This window comes from Alexandromys fortis, unplaced genomic scaffold (genome assembly GCF_014885135.2).
Source record: "Alexandromys fortis isolate MF-2015 unplaced genomic scaffold, M_Fortis_MF-2015_v1.1 scaffold_320, whole genome shotgun sequence".
In the NCBI taxonomy this organism is placed as follows: Eukaryota; Metazoa; Chordata; class Mammalia; order Rodentia; family Cricetidae; genus Alexandromys; species Alexandromys fortis.
Genome location: NW_026068190.1, coordinates 714,114 through 735,576, shown reverse-complemented (window position 1 = coordinate 735,576; position 21,463 = coordinate 714,114). Strand labels below are relative to the sequence as shown.

The 21,463-nt window shown below is 40.6% G+C and overlaps 1 protein-coding gene and 1 non-coding gene across 12 annotated transcripts in view; one reads left to right on the top strand and one right to left on the bottom strand.

Annotated features, from left to right (window-relative positions):
• Positions 1-21,463, bottom strand: part of Slmap (sarcolemma associated protein) — a 124,342-nt gene that overhangs the window by 82,636 nt on the left and 20,243 nt on the right. The gene's annotated exons all lie outside the window — the stretch shown is intronic.
• On the top strand, positions 7,806-7,937 carry LOC126492826 (small nucleolar RNA SNORA71). Its single transcript, XR_007589690.1, has one exon. It is a non-coding gene; the product is annotated as a small nucleolar RNA SNORA71 (small nucleolar RNA).

The following is a 21,463-nucleotide window of genomic DNA, read 5'->3' as shown; positions in this document are numbered from 1 at the left end:
CAGCTAAACTCATCAGGTTACTTAACAGACGTTAAAGCACAGTTTGACAAGTCTGCCTTAAAGATCTCGGTGCTACTCTTGCTCCCTAGACTTCGAAAGCACTTGGGACACAACCCCTTCTTAAAGCATTAACTACCCTGGTGAGTATAAACAGGCATCTTGACAAAAAGGGAGAACTCACCAGACAGCAGACTGTAATGTTAACAGTTACCAGCAGAGGTCACTGGTATACAAGAACTGAAGCTACTATAGCGAAGACCACACTGACAGACCTGAGTTTAGAGTCTGAGCAACACATAGAAAGCCAGAAACAGGAAAGAGACAGAAGGATCCTGAGGGCCCAGTCTAACCCAGTTGATGAGTTTCTGGTTCAGTGAAAGACCCCGTTTCAAAAAAACAAAGGTTGAGTGGACTGGCAGAATGACTAAGGGAATAACAGTGGTTGTCACCAATCCTGCAGATCCGTTCCCAGGACCACATGGTAGCAAGGAACCAACTTGCACAAGTTGTCCTCTGACCTCCATATGCATCTTGCAAGCTCCTACATGCACATGCACACACAAACACAGACACACACACACACACGCACACAGACACACACAGACACACAACAAATAAGACTAACAAACCGTTAACCAAACTGATAAAAGAAAGAGAAAATACAAATTAACAAAATTAAAGATGAAAAGGAGAAGTTTAAAATAAATACCAATGAAACCTACAAGCTCAAAGCTGAAGAGATGTCTCAATCACTAAGATGCTTGCCATGTAACAACCATGAGGACACGACTTTGGATCTCCAGTACCCACATAAAAAGTTGGTGTGGCTATGCATGACTACAACCTCACTACTGGAGGACAGAGGAGAGAAGGATCACTGGGGTTTGTTGGCCACCAGCCTATCCAAAGGAAAAAAGAAAAGTGAGCTCTATCTTCAATAAGATACCTATTTCAGAGAAATAAGGCAGAAAGTGAGAGAAAACATCAATGTCCTACTCTGGCTTCCAAGTGCAGAGCTGATACAAAAGTGTGAATACACCCCCCCCCCAGCAAGCACACATGAATGTGCACTTACAAACAGAAACACACACACAGATGTAAGCAGGGACTATTCTTTCGTTTCCCGGCCTTTCGGACCCAAATAATCACGCAGAAACTGTATTAATTACCACACTGTTTGGCCAATGACTCTGGCATATTTCTAGCTAGCTCTTACAATTTAAATTGACCAATTTCTATTAATCTGTGTATCACCACGAGGCTGTGGTTTACCAGCAAGGTTCTGACATCTTTCTCCTTTGGCGACTATATGGAGTCTCCTTGACTCTGCCTACTCTCTCCCTACATTCAGTTTAGTTTTCCCACCTACATATATTCTGCCCTGCCATAGGCCAAAACAGTTTATTAACCAATAGTAATAAAACATATTCATAAGCCGGGCGGTGGTGGCGCACGCCTTTAATCCCAGCACTCGGGAGGCAGAGGTAGGCGGATCTCTGTGAGTTCGAGACCAGCCTGGTATACAGAGCTAGTTCCAGGACAGCCTCCAAAGCCACAGAGAAACCCTGTCTCGAAAAACCAAAAAAAAAAAAAAAACCATATTCATAGCATATAGAGGGGAATACCACATCACACAGAGACATATATCAATGGAAAAAAAGCAGGAAAAGAAAAGTATAAAAGAGAAGGGGGAAAAAGGTGTGAGGGAATAACACAATGAGGGACACAGAGAAGAGAAAAGCAAGATATACACAGACCCGCAATCTTAACATTGGGGAGACAGAGACAGAATACCTGGGATTTGCTCAACTTCGGTGAAAGACACCTCAAAAAATAATGTTGGGCACGGTAGCAAATGCCTTTAATCCCAACACTTAGGCAGAAGCAGGCAGATCTATGAGTTCAAGCCCAGCAGAGTCTACATAGTGCATTCCAGGCCAGTCAAGGCTGTATGGTAAGATCCTGTCCTGATAAACAAGGCAAAAAGGCTGAAGCACCCACATGGTGATTCACAACTACCTGCAGCTCCAGTTCCAGTGACTCTTATGTCCCCTTCTGTCATCCAAGGATATCACACACATACATATATACATGCAGGCAAAACACTCATAAAAATAAATAAGGTGGAGAGTGACTGAGGAAGACACCCAACACCAAATTCTAACAGGCACACATATAAGCTCGTGCCACACACACCTACAGAGATATCATATACATTCAAACAAAAATACACAGAATCATTACAGAATACAGAATCCAGAAGAATACAGAAATTGAGATGTGACAAAGTTTCTAGAAACATGGCCTACCAAAAACTTAAATCAAGAGAAAATAAGTAGACTAAATACATCTCTAACAAGTAACAAAATTGAAGAAATAAATAGTCTTTCAACAACAAAAGTCTGAGATGGTACAGATTCACTGCTGGATTCCACAGGACCTTTAAAGAAGACCCAACACCTGCTCTTCACCAGTTCTATGAAATAGAAAGAGAAAGAACACTTTAAACTCATTTTATGAAGCTATTATTACCCCACACCAAAACCAGACGAGGATACACACATACACACCACCACCACCAACAACAACAACCTGCAGACCAAACTCCCAGATGAACATAGATATAATAATTCTCAATAAAGAGCCAACAAAATGGCTTAGCAGGTAAAAGTGCTTTTCAGGGGCTGGAGAGATAGCTCAGCAGTTAAAGAGTACTAGCTACTCTCCCAAAGGACCTGGGTTCAATCCTAGCACATAACCATCTGTAATTCCAGTTCCAGAAGATTAGAAGCCCTCTTCTAGCTTCCTTGGATACAACGAATGCATGTATCTGATGCACAAACTTATGTCCAGGCAATATAGTCATACACATAAAAAAAACTACTAAAATAATTTTAAATTTTTTGTAATTTTTTAAAAAAACTTTTTTTCTCATTTAACATACCAATCCCAGTTCCCACTCCCCCACCACCGCTCCCTTCATCTTCTCTCCCACTCCAACTCCCTCCACTCCTTGGGTGATATGGGAGGTCCTTCTGTATGTGTTGCTTTTATTGGTTAATGAATAAAGAAGTTGATTTGGCCTGTGATAGGGCAGAATAGAGCTAGGCGGAAAAACTAAACTGAATGCTGGGAGAAGCCATGTATCCACCAGAGGAGAAAGACACAAGCCACCAGCCAGAAACTTGCCAGTAGGCCACGAGCCTCATGGTAAAATATAAAATAATAGAAATGGGTTAATTTAAGATATAAAAGCTGGTTAGTAATATGCTTAAGCTATTGGCCAAACAGTATTGCAATTAATATAGTTTCTGGGTGGTTATTTTGGGTCTGAACAGCCAGGAACAAATAAGCAGCCTCTGTCAACAAATTGGCACCAACATGGTTAACTAAATCCACATAAAAACCTGAGAGGGCATGAAAAGGAATCCTAGACACACACACACACACACACACACACACACACACACACACACAGAGTTTAACACAGCCTCTTGTTCTGTTTGCTGGCGGAATGCAGAGACGTGGCTCATTTAAGAGGTTTCCTGACTCAGCTGTAGCAGTAAAAACTGCTCAGCTTCCTTAAAAATGGAAGCTTCCTGTTTTGCAAGTACAAACAGCTCTGACTCTTTCAGGAGGTCCAGCTACAAAACATTTAAATGGGATTTGTGAGCAGAGTGCTACAATTTGCTTAATGGCAATATAGACCCACTGTGTGCCTGAAAATGGGGCTGTAAGCATGGCTCCCAGAACTGGTGCTAAGCAGACCTTCGCCACATTGGACTGAGTGGAGCCAAAAGGCAAAGCAACCTTAGTCCTAGCCATGTCGCTTAACATTTTAAGAAGCAGTCCTGGTCAGAAAAGGATTTAAAACACTCAATAAAGACAAATTTAGATGAAAAAGACCTCTTAGTGGGTCACAGTATGTTTAAAAAATGTACATAGGCTTGAAAGAGAGAAGAAAAAGACTATATAGAGTGATGTTGGCTGTCAGTTTGCTGTATGTTGCTTTTAGGATGTTTAGATAATTTATGTTTAGATGTCCCTGGTATTCCCTGATCTCTCCAAGACCTTTATCATGAAGGGGTGTTGGATTTTGCTGAATGCTTTTTCAGCATCTAATGAAATGATCATATGGGTTTTTTTCTTTCAGTTTATTTATATAGTGGATTCCATATAGTGCATATGTTGAACCATCCCTACATCTCTGCTATAAAGCCAATTTGATAATGGTGGATGAGTTTGTTTTTTAATTTGTTTTTGGATTTGGTTTGCCAGTATTTTATTGAGTAATTTTACATCAATGTTCATGAAGGAGCTTGGTCACTAATTCTCTTTCTTGGTTGAGTCTTCGTGTGGTTTCGGAATCAGTGTAACTGTAGCCTCATAAGAGTTTGACAATGTTCCTTCTGTTGCTATTGTTTAGAACAATTTGAGGAATATAGGTATTAGCTCTTCTTTGAAGTTCTGGTATTATTCTGCACTGAAACCATCAGGTCCTGGGCTTTTCTTGGTTGGGAGGCTTTTGATGACTGCTTCTATTTCCTTTCAAGTTATAAATCTAGTTAAATCGTTCATCTGACCTTGATTTAATTTGGGTATGTGGTACCTACCTAGAAAACTGTCCACACCTTCCACAACCCTAAAGCCTAATTCAATTCCCAGAACCTACAGAAAAGTGGAAAAGAAAGGTGTCCATAAAAATGTACCCTGACCTCAGCACACATATGACAGGCATATACTCATACATATATGTGCACAATAATAATAAATAAAATTTTAAATTCTCAAAAATAGACTTACAAACTAAATTCAAAAACATATTTTAAAGATCATAAGCTATGACCAAACGGACTTTATTTCTGGGATGACAGGATGGTTCAACATACACAAATCAACATATAATCTAGCTCATGGTCTCCAGAATTGAAAAACAAAAGCTGCATAATCAACTGAATGGACCCTCAAAAGACCTTTGCTGAAGTCCAACATCCCTTTATGGAAAGAGCCCTAAAGAAACTAGAACTACAAGTGCTGCATCTCAACATAGTAAACCTACATCTGACAACCCAATAGTCAGCATTATATTAACAGGTATCACAATACTTGACCTCAATTATGTAAGAGACACATAAAAAAAAAAAAAACAGCAAAGCACAGTCAAAAGGACTAATAGAATAGAATAGTGGACTCAGAAATAAGCCCATGTGTCTAAAGTCACCTAACTTTTAACAAAGCACTTTAAAATAAATGCTTAGGCTAGGTCTTTTAACTTTTTTCCATATATCCCATTATTAGTTCTTGATGTTACTTGAGCTATTACAGTCCTTTTCAGTCCTGGCCTAGCCTGTATCATGAAGTGTTTCCTTATGTCTTCCTTGGACAGCTTAAATATGCAATCAGCCTAAATGCCAACCAAGAAGTAAACAGATGGTTGGAGAGATTGTTCAGCAGTTAAGAGCACTAGCTGCTTACAGAAGACTTGAGTTCCGTTCCTAATACCCACACACAACTGCCTGTAACTTCAGCTCTTAAGGATCTACTGCCCTCTTCTGGGCTCAGCAGGCACTGTGCACACATGGTGCACATACATACATGCAGGCAAAATGCTTACACATAAAAAAAAATTTAAAGAATGAACAAAAACATGGCATATATACAGTCAAGTTATTATTCAACCCCAGAAGGAATAAACCTGATACATGTGGAAAAATGGAGTTGGGGTAAACAAAATAAGCCGGACTGGAAAGACAAACATTGCAGGTTTTTCCATGTACAGAGCACACACACACTGTGCTAGTTAATTCCATCAACCTGACTGGATTTAGAATTCCTACAAGACACACCTCCAGGGACATCTGTGAAGGTGTTTCTGGGGAGGTTTAAATGAGAGAAGACCCACTCTGAAAGTGGGCACATCATCCCACAGGTTAGGGGTGCTGGATGAAAAAGAAAGAGAAGCGAAAATGACCACCAGGAGGAGTCACATCTCTTTGCTTTCCTGACTGAGTGGCAGTGCATGTGGAAAGCATCAAAGTAGGAACGGGAGACTCTCGGGGAGGAAGACAACTGCAATCTTGCTTCTTGATTGTCAGCTGGGAGGCATTACCAACTTCCAGGCACGCCTGTGAGGAAGTTTTTATATTGTGTTAATTGAGGTGGACAAACTGACCCTCAATGGGTACATTGCTCCCTGAGCTGGGTTCTCAGATCAAACAAGAAAGCAAGCTGAGCACCAACATTCATTTCTCTGCTCGCTGAGTAAGGATTCAATGTGAATCACTGCTTCATGTTCCTGCCATGTCATCTCCTCGGAGAAACTATTCTCAATCTGTGAGTACAGACACACCCTTCCTTTTGTCAGGTATGGCATTACAGCAACAAGAAAGGTTTCATACCTCATGTTAAGAGGCAGAGTGAAACAGGAGGACAAAATACAACATGCTTTTCTCTTATGTGTTTCTATGTATCTCGTGCAAGAATGAAAGCAGAGGGAGGTACTTGCAGAAGAGAAAAGTACCAGTGGGTAGGGCAAATATGCGCAAAGTAAATGCTATATATGTACAAAGTGTCATATTAATTTTTTTAAAGGATAGCAGCTTCCTCCCATTAGATAAGGAACAATAAGAACACAGTTTTATCATTATTTTTCCATTCAACATTATACTAGAAGTTCTAGCTATTAACAAAAAAGACAAGCAAACTGAAAAGGGAAAGGTAAATATGTCCATTCACAGGCTAGACAGCCCCACAGAACACACCAAATGCCATTCAGGTTAACAAATTCAACTAAACTGCACCTTACATAGCTGACACAGAAAAAGCTGTCATTTCTAAATTACAGTCCTTTAGTTTGAAGCTGGGACCCAGGCCTTTGCACACTCTAGGCAAAATGCTTTACCATTCAGCTACACCCACAGCCCAGCAGCTATGTTTCTATATGCCAGTAATGGGTACCCCCAAAATGGAAATTAAGAAAGCACTTCCATTTAAAAGAGTCTAAAAGAAAAAAAATAGCTATGAATAAATTTAGCAAGGAGGTAAAAGACTTGTATATTAAGGGCTATGCAATATCATTAAAAGAAATAACATTAATAGCTTCCACCTCCAGACCCCCTGTGATATGCAGATATTTGACATGTATCACTTCCAATCCTCATAAGACTACCAAGAAGATAGTAACATCTCCATTTTATAGATAAGAAACTGAGACTCAGGCACATTAAACAGATGGTAACAGTCTCACAGCGATTGCTGACTCGACACTATGATTCCAAAACAAAAAATTCCAAACCACAATGTCTGCCTGCCTTCCTCTTAAATTAAGCACTCTCTGATATTTAATTCAAAGCTCTCATAAAAATCTCACAAAATTATAAAATTTTCATGAGGCAAGGAGGCTAGCTTGAACTCATTTCAAACAAGAATCCACCACTGGGTCAAATCATTTTAATTTACAATACTTACTAGGCACCCAACTATAGAGAAAAACCATACACCTAGAAACGCTAAAAATCAAGTATGAATCAAATAGCTAAATTCTACAAGATTGATGTGAAGTGCAGAGAGCACACTTATGTGTGAGGGTGGTGCCTAGATTGAGAAGGCGAGGAGGAGGAGGAGGAGCAGGTACGGGAGCACATTTATATATAGTCATGACCCAGCGCTAAAGAATAACAAAGCCAGAGGAACAGGGGCAGAGATCCAAGACATAATGTAAAAGGGGGCCTTGGCCCTCGACAAGGATGTTGAAGATTTCTTAATACGGGCACAATAAAAGATCTGATTAAAGTACTGGTTTGGGCCCCTGTATTCGGGAGCAGTTATGGGTTGCCTGTGCCCTGGCCATAGATACTGCAGGGAGGGGTACTGAAAGCCTTACCCTGTATTTGGAAAGTCCGTTCCTGTCCATGTCAAACCCCGGTGCTGTGGGAACACATCTTCCTTCTCACAGCCTCTTGGTCTCCTGACTGCTCACTGAGTGTCCACTGTCAGTGCTGGGCAGTGCCCTCAGGGGCCTATGGAAGGGGAAGTAGAAGCAGGGCTCTACCTGGAGGGTTTACTCTGGCCTAGTTTTGCAAGTGTCCCATCAGCCCCAATCACGTCCTCCTGCGGAACAAACAGCTTTTTTCCTGTACTCTGTGGCTGCTACAGAAGACAGGCTTCCGGAAGCCCGTGTGCTAGAAGGCGACCTGACCCCTCTCCTCCTTGCCTCCCAGCTGTTTGTGGACACCAGCTGGCTAGGGAGTGGACAGCAGACCACCACACACAGGGAGACCAGAGACACTGCCCACTCAGAGCACCGGAAAACAGCTTTTACTCAGCTTAGCAATCGGCTCAGGCACGAGACTCCAGCAGACAGTCTTGACACCAACACCTCAGAGGGCTATGTCCTGTTCCTGTAATACATTTGCTACTGTCTGGAGTGACCGGGGATTTTCTATGCATTTGTTGCTAACTTTTCTGCTACTTCCCCAATAACCTTATAGAGTAAAAAAAAAAAAAAAAAAAAGGTTTAGGAAAGTTACTCTAACATCTCTGAGATACAGCAGTTATAGGATGAATTTCAATCTAAGTCACTAGAAATAGGGAGATCATGATTTGCTCACTTTTGCCACCAGTATTTTAGTCCTTTCTTAGAAAGCACACACAGACTTTATATACATTTTTTTAAGGCAAATTGTAATCTTCAAAGAATTCTTGTCACTATGCAAATGGTCAAAGCCTTGAGCAGGTAATTTTTTTTTGAAAAAGTAAAGTAATAATGATAATAATAATTAATAATAATAGGAGAATAAATAGAAGCAAAATGATACAACCTATGAAAAATAATTTTATTTGAGAAATGACAGTTTTATCATGGGAAATGACTATCTGGGCTAAAGAAAATAGACTTACAACGTCAAGTGCAGAGGCTCCGGTTTTCGACTACCACATGACTCAGGCGTTCAAATAGAGCCCACTCCCAACAGTCTTCCTGACACCCACTTCTCAGAATAATAATATTCCCATTCAGAATTCACTAATTCTTTTCAAGACTTTGAACTGCAATTTAGTAACAGAAAATATCATCTTCATTTTCTACCTCCACTTACGCCTTGAGCACAGATCCTAGACAATTCCCCTAGGAAAATTTTGAGACCCAAGTTGGAGAAGTTGTGAAATTTTCTTTTAACTAATTTTATTAATTTGTTTGCGTTGAGATAAGTCTCACTATGGAACCCTTGGCTGGCCTCAAACTCACAGATATCTATCTGCTTCTATCTCCTGAGTGCTGGAATAAAATGTATGTACCACCACGCAAAATTTTCTTTTAAAGTATTGATTTCTGGGCCAGTGAGATGGATCAAGTTAAAGCCTCTTACCATCAAGCCTGACAACCTAAGTTTGATCCCTGGAACATACACAGGAGAAGAGGAAACCCTCCATATGAGCCATGGATGGCACATGAGAGCACACACACTAAATAAAAGAATAAATTAGAATAAATACATTTTTAAAGAATTGATTTTTTTCACTTCCATGACAAGCAATACCATTTACACCCAGAATTCAGTTATTTACAAACTATCCATAGAGAGCAAAGCTGAACAAAACATCCACTGCCCACCAATGGCTCACCACAGCCATCATATCTGTTTTTTAAGTTTTTTCTATATGCCTGGACAAACTCCTCTATATGCATTTTTTTTCACTTAATGCACTTGTTACATCATTCCCACACTACAGATAAATAATTTAGAATTAAAAGAGATTAAGTAACTTGCTAAAAGTGCTCCCAAACTAGCAATGGGGAGAAAGGTGCATTTTAAACACTTTGTCTTACTGTTTGTTTTTGAAACAAGATCTTACAAGTACAGGCTGTATAGACTTCACCCAGGTTTGAACTTGTCATGTAGGCAAGGATGACCTAAACCTGATTTTCCTGCCTCTAGCTCCCAAGAGATAGGATTACAGGTGTGAGCCACCACACTGGGCAGATTTTAAACTGTTTTAACTTCAATATTTTGCTCTATTATCTCTATTTGTCTGGATATTTTATTGATTCTTCTGTTTCTCTCAAGAATGATTTTACTTCCTACATCAGTAAGACAAGGCTGGTAGTCGGCCAAGGGGCAGATATGACGGTGAAAATAAAACAAGCAGACCTTCTGCTGCAAAACCACCTGGAAAGGCAGGGTTGAAAATTTCTTTCAAAACTGCATATACTACCTGATACCAACGATTTGACACACAGGTAATAACTGAGGTTTTCCCAGTTCCCATGTCCACAAGCATATTAAGTATTTGCTCATACCAGGTCCTCCTTTACATACATGCCCTCATATAAACTCATGTGCACCATGATTATTAAGACAGTAGTTAAACGTATGCCCAAAGATTATACAAAAAAGTAAGGACATCAAAGATTCTTCACGACTACTAAAAATCCTTGGAGAGTAGAATCAGTTCTATTTTGAACCCTTAATAAAATGTATACTGAATAAACTCTAAATACTTTCAATATTTAATTGATTCATACAGTAATAAAATACTATATACTTGACCCATTGTTTACCAGTCATTTTCTGAGCATCTCTGATCATTAATTCAGCTAGCAACCAATTATAGAATAAGTTATATTAATTAATCATATTAATCATATATTATACAGTTTAATTATATACAATTATATTATTCTATAATTAATTATAGAATAAACATGTGACTATCGTAAACCACTCACACAATTGAATTTTACTCAGCATTAGAGAAAAATAAAATCTGCAGGAAAATGAATGGAATTGGAAAATATTATACTGAGTGCAGCAAGCCATACCTAGAGAGACAAACACTGGGTGTTCTCTCTCATATGTGGATCTTGAACTCAAATTTTTAGACAGCTATGTTGAGGTTGTAGTGAGTGCCTGAAGCGGCCAGGTATCAGGAAAGGAGACATGGGGCAGGGGGTGTTGAAGGGAGCAGGAAGAGTAAATCTATTTATATGAAATCAGAGAAGGGACTGTAGGAAAGACAAGGGTTGAAGAGAAATGAGGAAATAAAGAAATAGAAGAAACGTGGAGTTGGAGAAGGGGGGCCAATCAAAATTAAGAATGCATGAAAAAGTCATATAGGAACATACCATTTTATAGACTTAAAAAAAAGGAAAAAAGAAATTGAACAGAAGTATTTCACATGGTAGTTAACACTGCTCCCAGAAGCCATAGGTTTTCAAACCAAAATTCCAGTGTCAGCTATGGGATATTCCCCTATGATTGGCCAGGTAGTCCCCGCAGACTCTCAAAACACTAGAGGCTCTTATATTTGCTCTTGGATACCCACCACCATAGTGCTAGAACAATCACACCGAGCTATAGGTGTTCCTGTTCCAGTACTGAACTGCCTGGCAAGATATGCTACCACATGAATGTTCTATGGGTAACCAACTGCTTTCTGATTGGACTGAAGAAACTCTACAGGAGGGAATACATATATGCCTGCACCATAGAACTGGTGAAAAGCCTGTGAGAGATCACTTGCTCTATTGGAGAATCTAATACTGGTGTCTTCCCAAATGTGTTAAAACTGTTTTCTTATATGTTTATACCCACAGACTCCTGTCGCTCTCAGACTGGATTAAAGAAGCCTCTTGCAGCAGAGGGCAACAGTTAAACAGGGGAACAGGACAGCTAGTGCTTAGATCCAAATGGGTTTTCTATGTCACCCCATCCACGGCCCAGGGAACATCACAGAAGAGAGAGTGAAAGGACTACGGGAAGCAAAGGGTGGGGAAGAATGCAGGATGTGCTGTCTTCTGAATACAAAGTGGTCCTTATGATCATGAACACACACGGCTGTGACTACCTGGGAGGAACTGAACAAAAAAGGAAGCAAGGGAGAAAATGAGAGAGGGAAGGCTAGAGACCAAGAGAGGGAGAAGATAAAAGCACAGATATAAGGGAAGACTTATTAGAAAGAAGAAAGTCTGGAGTAGTGGGAAGGGATGAGAAGGTAGTAAGGGTTGAATGTACTCAAAGTTCACTGCATATAAGTATGATATTGCCAAAAAATTTTAATTAAAATTTTAAAACTGGGAGTGGGCGTGGTGACACACATTTTTAAGCTCAGCACTCAGGAGGCAGGCAGATCTCTGTGAGCTCCAGGTCTATATATTGAGTTTCAGACCAGCTACATAGCAGGCCTTGTCTCAAACAAACTGGAAATAACTCTAATGTCCATCCAAACTGTATGACAGAGCTTGGCTGAACACACCTGTAAAATCAAATACTCAAAAGGTTAAGGAAGAAGCCAGGCGGTGGTGACGCATGGCTTTAATCCCAGCACTCGGGAGGCAGAGGCAGGCGGATCTCTGTGAATTCGAGGCCAGCCTGGTATAGAAAAGCTATGGAGAAACCCTGTCTCGAAAAAAAAAAAAAAAAAAAAAAAAAAAAAAAAAAAGGTTAAGGAAGAAACTGCAGAAAACAACAAAAACCTATATTATAATCATCTGATGAAATACAATCTTCACAAATAATGAGGTAGGGCTGTAGTATCAGGGTAAAAATATAATTAAGATATAATCCATTTTTGTAAAATCAATGATATAGGCTGCACTATGAGTGTCTTAGTCTATTGCTGCAATGAAACACCACAACCAAAAGGCAAGTTGGGGAGGAAAGGGTTTATTCAGCTGACACTTCCACATTGCTGTTAAACACCAAAGGAAATCAGGACAGAAACTCAAAACAGGGCAGGAACCTAGAGGCAGTAGTTGATGTAGAAGTCCCGGAGGAATGCTGCTTACTGGCTTGCTCAACCTGCTTTCTTATAGAACCCAGGACCAGCCCAAGGATAGCACCACCCACAATGGGCTGGGTTCGCCCACATCAATCACTAATTAAGAAAATGCTTTAGCTGGATCTCATGGAGGCATTTCCTCAACTGAGGCTCCTTTGTCTCTGATGACTCTAGCTTGTGTCAAGTTGACACAAAACCAGCCAGAACAATTAGGAAGTAAAAAAATTGGAAGAATAAACACCAACAGAGTGTTTATCTTCACAAAGAGAAATCTGAAAATTAACACTTGAGGATTTAAATTTTTATTTGTCACCCAGGCGGGAACCCCTGCCACGCTGCCAGTCCAAGCAGGCACTCCAGGAAGCATTAAGACAACACCCCAGCCCACCTGGTGCGGGAAGTGAGTAAGAAGGTGATAGAGTGACGGGAGAGAAAGAAGCAATCAAATAAGCAGTAGAGAAATGGAAGAAGAGCATTTGTGAGCCACGAAGTGAGCTGGAACTGAGCGAGGGTGGTTGCTGTTCTTGCTCCTTGGGAAAAGGTGAGTTACGTTGCCCATCGATTGAGCCAGTGACAAACACAAATGCTAGTGGGTCTATGCCATCTTCCAGTCAGAAAACTGACCACTGGACAAGTCACTGTGACTCCCAGAGCTGCATCCTAGCCCAGGAAGGAGAGTAGCACCTACAGTGGAGACCCACAACTGACTGGACATGTCCTGCCGAGTTTATTTCTCATCAGTGGTCTCTCTGCAATCTCTATAGTAGGTTATAGTGGCAGTCCAACCATAAGACTGGACATAAGACTGTTGAACTACAGTTTTATCCTGCTGCATTGAACTTTGGCCAGAGATTTATTTCCTTTGGAAGTTTTGGGTTGGACAAACACTTGAAGACACCCAGAGCCCTGCTTGCCACCACACAGAATGGGCGGAAAGAAGACACCCAGATACCAGATACCCTGCCCAACTCTCGGTCTGCCAGCAGCACAAACCACTATTAAGTGCAAGTATGGGGTGGAGAGATAGGAGAGAAGGAGGAGCAGACGAGCTTGAGCGCTACAAAGACTGGCAGATCTGAAGATACAGCGGAGAAGAAGAGCCTGATGTGAGGAGCATGCAAAGCCTCCTGAGGTCATGGTGAGGGCCATGTCTGGGTCTGTGTTGATGTCCATGGCCCATGTTACCACCAATGGCCATGTGGATGTCCCTGGTCTGGACTGCCACCTGGGACAATGTTGATACTCAAAGGCTGCAGGGTTGGCTCCACTCCTCACTCAACACTAGGAAGAGCTGCCCCTGTCCTTCACTGGCTGCAGCACTTGGGAGAGCAGACCTTCCACCTCACCTGGGCAGCACAGTAGAGCTGACCTATCGGCAGGGTGAGGGTAAGCTGGCCCCAAGGGCGGGAGAATTGACCCTGCCCCTCATCTGTCATTCAGTGGTATGGGCTGTGACAGGCAGAAGAGCTGGTTTCAGGGCTATGAGAGTGGGAGACCTAACCCTTCCCACTGCCAGATACAGCACTCAGGAGAGTGGGCCTCGCCTCACCTGCCTAACGCAGTAAATCTGGCCCCGTAGTTGAGAACAGGAGAACTGGTCCCACACCCCTTGCTGCCTGAGGCATTGAGTAAGCTAGGCAGGGCAACTGGAAAGTTCACCCTAGTGATGAGGGTGAGGTCTGCTGGTGGGCTGACCACCAGCCATCACCCAGGCCCAGAAACATGGCTATGAGTTGATCTACCCCAATACCCAGCCCATCTATGACGGGTGGAGCACAGGTGCTGTGCACATGGAAGGACCAGTCCTGCAGATCCAAAGCTGCAAGATCTCCATGGCACAGGGAAACAACAGGATATGCAAGAGGAGTCTCAGTGAGGGCCCAGTATTGCTAGTGTAGCAGAAGCCAGAGGCCTCAAACTAGAATGACTCACTGCAATGCACACCATGTATGAGCTAAAGGAAATACTGTGTGACTCACCGTGACACACTACAGCTTCCATGGCAAGATGTCTTGCTTTTAAATTTTATTTTTATTTTATTTTGCGGAGGAGGTTGCAAGGGCAGAGGGTGGATAGGATAAGACAGGAGATGAATGGGATCAGAGTGCATGATGTGAAATCCTCAAATAAAAAGTTAAACATAAATAAATAATAAAGTATAGAGTGATAAAAACAATCTTTATTCACTACAGCTAACACATCTTCAGTATCACACTATGATCACTTAGTGGAAAATTATGTAAAGAAGGTAAAATGGTAAACTGGGAGGGAAACAACCAGCTGAAGAGATGGTTTGGTCAGAGCTGAAGCACTCACTAAGAGTCACACACTAAGAAGCACACACTAAGTGTGGTGTGCACCTATAATACCTTCACTGGGAAGGCAGACAAAGTCAGGACCCTACAGCAGGCTGGCCAGCTAACCTGGTAGGCCAATAGGTGAGCTCTAGGTTCAATGAAGAATCTTATCTTGAAAATAAGGTCGAGAGCAACAGAAGTCACAGCACCCCGACCTCTGGCCCCCACACATGTATTCATACATCCATGCACCCACACATACTGCACCTGCATGCATATGCACACACACACACACACACACACCACTGGAGTTTGGGGGAACAACATAGAAATGCAAGTATTGTCACAAAATGAGAGGAAAAGCACTCAAAAACAGACTTTTCGAAACACAAAATGGGTAAACTTCAAGGTTGATCAAGAAGGGAAAATTCATTGTTAAAAGGTTAGTAACCTTACACACACACACACACACACACACACACACACACACCATCCAGAAATAAAGCTGCTGCCTTCAGCAATAAAATCACTTTACAACTTTATTTAAAACCAAAAAGTTTTCACACCAACTGTGTTTTGTTCTTTAAGATTAAAGAACTAAGCTGGGTGGTGATGGCACACACCTTTAATCCCAGCAATCAGGAGACAGAGGCAAGTGGGTCTTTGTGAGTTCAAGGCCACCCTGGAGAGAGTTTCAGGACAGGCTCCAAAGCTACACAGACAAATCCTGTCTTGAAGAACAAACAAACAAACAGATTACAGAACTAAATTCTGAATAGAAAAACTTTGGCAACCAAGTGCTTCTATTTGGACATTTTTTTAAAACCTGGGGGTATTTTAAAACCAAGGGCTTTAATATACTTACGGTCTCTAGCTTCCCTACCCTTGAAAGAATGTTACAAAACTAAAAAGGCATATTGATCTTTTACACAACAGCACAGGTAATTTGGTTTTCATCTAATATAAACGAAATTTAAAGTCAAGAAATAGGATGAGATCACCAACAGATCAAGTACAGATAAAGAGGCCCAACCTTGAAGCAACTCAAAGTTTAAGGGCCAAGAGAGATGAAGATCAAGTAAAGAAACTGGGAAGAATGGCAGGCAAGTCTGAGAGAAACCTCGGAGAAAATGATCTCTCCTGGAAGCTGTGTGAGGTGTACAGAGCATTTCCAGGACTACAGGAGATAAACTGATGTGATCGGAGTAAGGTAAGAAACAGAAACTGACCACTGGAAATAACAGTCTAGGAGCCATTAATGATCGTGGTAAGAACAGCTGAAATGGTCAAAATGAAATTAAAAGTACAGTAATGGAGAATAAAAGCCAGAGTGACTTGAGAAAATAGAGAAGAGTGAGAGGTCACATACACAGACAAATCTTTTACTGAGCTATGTTTTACAGGGAAGCAAAGAAATAAACAAACATAGAAGGAAAAGTGACATCAGAAACTTATTTTTAGAAGTGATATTCTTGTCATACTGCCCAGAGTAGCCTCGAATTTCTAGGCTCAAGCAGTGTTCTCACCTGAAAGCCCAAAGCAGACAGAACTACAGGCATGCACTACTCTGCACAGTTAAGAACGCTGTTGTGTAACAAGAGAAAAACACACTGATGTGGGAGCCCCCTCTGTGTGCTGTCATTACCAATAATTAAAAAAAAAAACTGCCTTGGCCTGTTGATAGGGCAGAACTTAGGTAGGAGGAAAAAACTGGACTGAATGCTGGGAGGAAGAAGGCAGAGTCAGGGAGCCGCCAGGGACAAACGCTGGGAATTTTACCCGGTAAGCCACTGCCACATGGCAATACACAGATTAATGGAGATGGGTTAAATTAATATAAGAGTTAGCCAATAAGAAGTCAGAGCTCATGGGTTAAGCAGTGATTTCATGAATACAGTTTCTGTGATTATTTTGGGTCATGCTGGCTGGGCAGCCAGGACGAACAAGCGGCTCACTCCCCACAACACTCTGCCTTATATTGTTTAAAAAAGCAACCCACCACAGAGCAGAGACACCTGCCCTACCTTTCAAGGAACAGAGGTTTCCTTAACAAAGTCATTCCATACTGAGCTGAAGGTTGAGTAAGGGTGTGTCAGGATGAAGGGGACCGAACAGCCTGAGCAACCGGGGATTAGAACCAACACCTCAAAAAGCGCTGGCAAGGGAGGAGTCTGGAAGGATACTAGAATAGAAACCTGAGAAGACAGGAGATAAGAAGAAAAGTAAGCAGTCATCAAGCCTTTCTTAAGAAGCGTCAAGAAAGTATAATATAGATGACTGGGAACTCATCATTATAGACTTTAGGCAGGGAATTACTGAAATCAAACTCGTACTTCATTCAGGGCAGTAAAGGTTTAAGAAGTGCTAAACCAAAGTCTTGGACACTTGGTTATAATACATAATAATGTTTTAAACTTGGACAAGTTTAGAAGTAGTAAAAAGAGTTTAATGATAGATTCTATGGGCTTAGTATTGAAGACACGGGTTTCTAGCTTTGGCTACTTGGGCGGTCCAAGCATCAGCTGTGTTTGGAAATGACTGGAGTCATTTCACTTTTAGATTCTCTGGAGCACATGCAGTGAGTAAGGGCAGGCAGAAAAACAAAGTACAGACATTAGCTAGTGTGGTGCACATACCTGCGATCCCAGATACTAGGGAGACTAAGGCAGGAACACTGCTAGCCAGGACAATTTAGCAAGACCTTATCCAAAAGTAAATCTTTAAAAGAGGCTAAGAATGTGGCTCCATGATAAAGAACTTGGCTCACAGGCATGAGGTCCCAGAGTCAAGCCTCAGTAGCATAGATATGCAAAGAAGGGACAGGGATGGGGAATAGAAGAAAACAAATACATATATGAACAAAAAGCACAAGTATTAACTGATCACTAATGTTACACAAACTAGAGGTTGGAGATGATTTGGTGGTTAAGAGTATGAACTCTGCTTCCAGAGGCAGCTCACAACCAACCACCTACAACTCCATCTCCTGGGGGATCCACGGGCCTCTGCGAGCATCTGCACTCATGTGCACACACGCACACGCGCGCGCACACACACACACACGCACACACACAATTTAAAATAATAAAAATTTAATTATATGAAATAATACTAACATAGCTTAGAAAACAATAATTCAAACTTGTTAAGAAGAAACCAGTGGGGAAAATGCCTGAGTTAGTTTCTAACAGAATAGTTAGAAGTACATGGGGGAGGGGTGACCAGGAAAAATCATACCTAAGAGGTCAGAAAAAAAAGCCAAGCACTACCTAATAGTTCTACCACTGTACAAATAGAAGTCGTGCTGACCCAAATAAACTGCCAAAGAGCAGAAGAAATCTAGAAAACTCACAACACATTACAACCCCAAATCTCTAATTCTGAAAGTTAGATTTTACAGGGATATCTCTTCTTGGAGTCCCAAAGCAATCAAGCCAATAAGAGTGGAAAAGACTAAAGGGACCAAATAAATATACCACTACGTATGAGAAAATTGTTTACCATTCTAGTAGAAGATAATTTACCATAAAATTATTATTATATTAAATTGGTTATATGCTTTTTTAGCTTCTGGGTGTTTTTATTTTGGAAACAGGGTCTTGCTATATAGCCCAGTCTAGCTTGAAACTCACTACGTAGTCCATGCTGGCCTCTAGACCCTTTTCAGTCTCCTCTGCTGAGAACTGGAACTACAGGTGTCTATTACCACATCTGGTTTTATTTTTAATAAAACAAGAACTGCTGCAAAGAATAATAATAAAATGATCAGGAAGATGTTTTATTTATCATTCCTGATTGCCATATGTCATCTCTTCATTTAAACCAAGCTATTAACAATATAAAAATCATACAATCCTATATAACAAAGATGTACATTTAAAATGTGGGTAATGTATAAAATTATGATAGCAATTATACAGTACATGATTAATGCAGATAATTTATCAGAAATGGGAAGAATCTTTGATGTTAGAAGGAAAAAAATAAGGGATACATTTTCATTTCTTGCTTTAAAAAGGCCCTCTATTACTTTTTTGGTAGATAATTTGTCACTTATTCTTAGATGATTATTAGGTACTAAAACTAGTTGGGAATGATGCAGAGATGTTTGTCGGTCCCCCACAAAGAAGAACTCCACGAGGAACTTTAAAAACTCAGAACCATATTTTTAGAAGAGTCCACAAATGAAGGCTAGAAAGGATACTACAGAATTTTTACTTGAAATGGTAAAATTAGTAGTGTTTTCTTGGAGTAGCCTAGAGTAGAGTCCCAAGATGTGAGTCACTCCAGTAAAAGCAACTGGCTCAGGATTTAGTCAAAGCTAAAAAAGAATGCAGACCACAGAACAAACAACAAACATACAGCTCTCTCAGCAACAAAGAAACGGCCACATCATATTAGCAACTCTAGGTTAAAAGTCCTGACCCCATCTATAGCACTAGGAACATTTGCAGCCGTTTGCTTATCTTTTGGTTTATCCTTCCTTTTTAAATTTACTACTGAACTTTTTAATTACATTAAAAAAATAAGAAAAGTTATCTTGGATGTTGTGGAATAACCCTCTTGTACACTGTAAAGATTTGTCACTCAAATTGGATTAATTGCCTGATTGGCCAGAAGCCAAGCAAAAAGTATAGGCAAGGCAACCAAACTAAGGAGATTGGAAGGTGTTATCAATCTGATGCAGAAGGAGCAGGAGATGAACATGCCATGCTAATAAAGGTACCACCCTGTGGCAGAGTGTAAATAAAGAATGTGGGTTAACTTAAAACGTAAGAGCTAGTTAGTAATAAGCCTGAGCTACCAGTCAAGAATTTATTAATTATAAATCCTCTTAGTGGCAATTTGGGAAGCAGCTGCTAGGTATCTGGTACAGGCAGCCACGACAGGAAACAGCCAATTACACTTGGACTCCCTAACTCCAAAATACAAAGTTGGTGTCACTATCATACCTTTCTAGCAATAGGTATTGTACTGATTAAATATAACAACCAATTTGTATTTTACTACATGTGTATTTTCCCCTTTTGCATTGCTAATGACAGGATACAGAGCTATATACAACCGCAGACCTCTACTTTTTTCTTTGTTGATTGCATGCTTGCTTGCTCTCTTATTTTAGGTTTTTGAGACAGGGTCTTAATTGTGCAACCAAGGCTGGCTTAATAGCCTTAAGGGTTCCCCTTAATCTCTCAATGCTAAGATTAGAGTCATGCTGCCCTGTCTGGCTTAAACATGTATCTTGAATGAACCATCATCTACTTTCTTCCTTAGATGACATATCACTGAGGTGGGCTTTGAGAGTTTACAACTGTGTCCCATTTCTAGTTTGCTCTCTGCTCTCTGCATGCGGCTAGAAAAATGACCTCTCCCTGTCCTGACCCCACTGCCTGCAATCATACGGCACCCCATCACGGGCTCTCAGCCTGGAACCGTAAGTCAAAATAAACTTTTTTTCTTCAAGCTGCCTTAGTCATGGTAACAGAAAGTAACTAATACAGTCAGCAAAACAAACAAACAAACAAACAAAAATTCCTCATGTTTCTTGGTAATGTAGAAATAATGACCCCTGCAGCAGGCTATCACTTCAGATACACCACACAAAGAAGGAGAAACTTCTAAAGACATTAACAAAAAAACATGTATTGAAATATGATTTCTAGGGCTGTAGAGATGGCTCAGTGGTTAAGAGTACTGTTCGCTCTTCCAGAGGACCTGAGTTCAATTCCTAGCACCATACAGTAGCTCACAACCATCTATAATAGAATATGATGCCCTCTTCTGGCATGCAGGCATATGAGCAGGCAGTGCACTCATACCCAAAAAATGTATACATAAATAAATAATTTTTTAAAAAAATACAAATTCTACTCTTCTACCTATAGAAAGCAAATATATGTCTATCTTCATTATATAACTGCAATAATAAATTTTGCTACCAGAATCACCTAATTTCAGATAAAAATTTCCAAAGCAATGCAGTAGCTGAGTCACTAGTGATGAAGAACTTAATTACCTCATATAGAGTGAAAGACAGTGATGTAATATGAGAGACTTATTTCTGTAGTCTTCAGTCAGGATGATAAAATGAACTTCAACGTGGTTACTAATTCTAGAGTGACTAATAAATATGCTGATTTATTTAACAGTTGGATACATTCTTTTCTGGAATTAAATTCAGTAACACCTATGCACTAACTGAGTTAAATGGGAAATAATGCTCTGCCAATTTCTAGCTGAGTTTAAAAGGTCATAATGTTAGACTTTTCCTACAACAGGCTAGTGCATTTTCTGTAATATTATCTAACCCCTTAATGCTATGCCCTAAGTTAAATATCAGTTGAAGAAAAATAGGTACAACTAAAGAAAGGTATACCACAACTTACTGC